General features: G+C 37.7%; 1 pseudogene; it reads right to left on the bottom strand.

Annotated features, from left to right (window-relative positions):
* Positions 1-2,973: 2,973 nt before the first annotated feature.
* On the bottom strand, positions 2,974-3,488 carry LOC102815472 (annotated as a pseudogene).
* Between the last annotated feature and the right edge of the window lie 4 nt (positions 3,489-3,492).

Below are 3,492 nucleotides of genomic sequence, written 5' to 3' on the forward strand. Positions count from 1 at the left end.
AATGACTGCCTCTTGGTCTATATGTAGGTTCCTCATGAGCACAATTAAGTATTCTGGCATACCCATTCTTTCCAATGTTATCCATAGTTTGTCATAATCTACAAAAGCCTTTGCACAGCCAATAAATGTGGGTAAACATATTTCTGGTGTTCTCTGCTTTTAGCCAATATCTATCATGATATCAGCAATGATATCCTTCACTCCATGTCCTTTTCTGAATCTAGCTTGAACCTCTGGCAGTTTCCTGTCTATGTACTATTGCAGTCTTTTGGGATTATCTTCAGCAAAATTTTAACTGCATGTGATATTAAAGATATTGTTTAATAATTTCTGCATTCCACTGAGTCACCTCTCTTTGGAATGGGCTCAAAGGTGGCTCTCTTACAGTCAATTGGCTGGGTAGTTGTTTCCCCAATTTCTTGGCATAGATAAATGAGTGCCTCCAGTGCTGCATCCATTTATTGAAATATTTCAATATTTCAATTTGTATTTCATCCATTTCTGAAGTCTTGTTCTTTGCTAATACCTTCAGTGCACCTTGGACTTCTTCCTCCAGTATCATTAACTCTCGATAATATGTTACCTTTTGAAATGGTTGAATATCAAACATTTATTTTTGGTACAGTGACTCTGTGTAATCCTTCCACCTTCTTTTGATGCTTTCTGCATCATTCAATATTTGACCTATAGAATTTCTTCAATATTGCTACTCAAGACTTTTATTTTTCTTCAATTATTTTAACTTGAGAAAACCTGAGCATATGCTTTCCTTTTGATTTTTTAACTCCAAGTCTTTGCATATTTCATTATAATAGTGAACTTTCTTTCTGACTTACCCTTTGAAATTTCAGTTCAACTCTTTTGCCTCCTCATTTCTTCCATTTGATTTGGAATCTCTAATGCCTAGCACATTTCAGAGTATCTTATGACATCCATCTTGGTTTTTTCCTTTTTTTCTTGTCTTCTTAATGACCTTTTAATGACTTCTTATGTGATGTTCTTGATGTCACCCTACAACACTTCTGGTATTCAATCATTAGTGTCTAATGCATCAAATCTATTCTTGAGATGGTCTCTAAATTTAGGTGGGATGTGTTTAATGTCATATATGTCTCTTATGGACTTGGTTTAATTTTTTCCAGTTTCATTCTGAACTTGCATATGAGCAATTGATGGTCTGTTCCATCAACTGTACCCCTGGCCTTTTTTTGACTGATGATATATGGAGTTTTACCATTGTATCTTCCCATAGATGTGGTCCCACCTTAATCCTGTCTCATTAACAGCTCACTTCAAGATGGGTCTATCATGACAAGTATTGTTGTTGAGTACCGTGGAGTCAGTTCCAACTCATAGTGACCCTGTACAGGGTTTCTGAGGCTGTAAATCTTTACAGGAGCAGAAAGTCTCACCTTTCTCCCATGGAACAGCTGGTAGTTTCAAATTGTTGACCTTGAGGTTCGCAGCCCAATTCATAACCACTACGCTACCAGAGATATAGAGGTCAGGATTTACAATACATCACAGAATGGAGGAGTATAGCTAGAAGGGCTATAATAAATAATTAACTGCCCTTCATCTGTCCTTGATTTTTCCATGGGAACCGTTCTGTCATATCATCACCAGTCTAACAGATCTCCAGTCCACACGTGTTTATCATTTATTTTCTAGCTTCTTTAAAGGGTCCCAAAATGCAGTTATATTAACTTCTGATGATAATTTTCTCTCCTACTCCTTAGTGGGCAGTTTTGTAGCAGAGAAGTTCCTATGGTTCATAATATATTGTTCTTTACTTTAACTAATTTAGTATAGAGTCACAGATCCCTGGTAGCATAGTGGGTTATGCATTGGGCTGCTAACCAGAAAGTCAGCAGTCCAAGTACATCAGACACTCCACAAGAGAAAGATAAGGCTTTCTGCTCCCATAAAGATTTACAGCCTTGGGAACCCTATACAGTGTCACTATGAGAACTGACTCGACGGCACACAACGATGACCACCACCACTAGTATATAGTCAGGAGCCCTGGTGACACAGATGTTAAAGCACTAATCTACAAACAGAAAGATCAGCAGTTTGAATACATCAGTAGTTCTGTTGACGAAAAATGTAACAGTCTGCTTTTGTAAAGATCTACAGTCAAAGAAACCCTATGGGGGCAGTACTTCTCTGCCCAATAAGTTGCTACCAGTCAGAACAGGCTTGATGTTAGTGGGTTTGGTTTTGGTTTTGATTTTGCATATAATCTCTTAATACTCATATGTCCACCAGTTATTACTATCATATTCTTATACATATGTGCTGCTCCTAACATCAAAAGATGAGTTTTGATGTTCCCTCTCCTTGAATCTTGACTGGGTACATGTCTTCTTTTGACCAATTTTGATAGAATACTATAAAAGTGGTCATCTGGGACTTCTGAGAACAGGTGGAAAAGACTTAGCACCTCCTTCTTTCTTTCTCTTCGGATCCATCTGAATACTACTGAATGATTAACGACTACAAGGAAATAGGTCTTGCAGATGAAGGCCCATCTTGGATATTCCAGTCCAAGGCAAAGTCTCAGATGAATGCAACTATGAGAGCTACTCCAGTTCACAAAAGTTGCTCAGTTGAATCCCATCCAAATTCCTGACACAAAAATTCATGATAAATAAACTTTGCTCATCAGCAATACATAATCGAAACAAGTATGCAACCTGAATCATGTGTATTTTTAAAGTCACTACTGATGCATAAACCAAATCAAACCACAAGAAAACAGTTCTAAGCATGAGCATGCATTTCTTGTCCCTATAATAGGAATCAAGGTAAACAATACTGAGTTTGTATGATTTTATTGTTACTAAGCACTGAAGTTTCTATCTATCAGCACTGTCTTAACATGACGATTTCAGTTTTTTGTTTTGTTTTGTTTTTTTTTTTTTTTGGTCTTTCAAAGTTTTATTTAAACGCAACCATTCAGAATGAATTTTAAATCTTATTGAAAGCAGCCACATCTAATGGACTGCACATAGTCTTGAAAAGCAGTGATCTGATCCTCCAGCATATCTGTGCCAACTTTATCATCTTCAACCACACACTGTATGTGAAGCTTTCTAATTCCATTTCCCACAGAAACGAATTTAGAAGAGCCCCAGACCAAGCCGTCTGTTTGAATGCTTCTAACACACTCTTCCGATCTGGTCGTTTCTGTCTCATCATCCCAAGGTTTCACATCGAGTAAGATGGAAGACTTTGGCAACGAGCGCAGGCTTTTTGGCTTTCTTTGACTCGTACTGTGCAAGGCGTTCTTCTCTTAGCCTCTTTGCTTCTTCATTTTCATCATCATCATCTGATCCAAAGAGATCTATGTCATCGTCATCCTTACTGTCTGCAGCTCCACTTCCTGTCATGTCTTCCACATTAGTGGGCCCATACTTGCCCAAAGCTTTCTTCACTCCTGGTAAGCTGACCTTTTCCTTTTCATAAGACTTGATGTGATTATACCAA

Source organism: Chrysochloris asiatica, unplaced genomic scaffold (assembly GCF_000296735.1).
Source record: "Chrysochloris asiatica unplaced genomic scaffold, ChrAsi1.0 scaffold00098, whole genome shotgun sequence".
NCBI lineage: Eukaryota > Metazoa > Chordata > Mammalia > Afrosoricida > Chrysochloridae > Chrysochloris > Chrysochloris asiatica.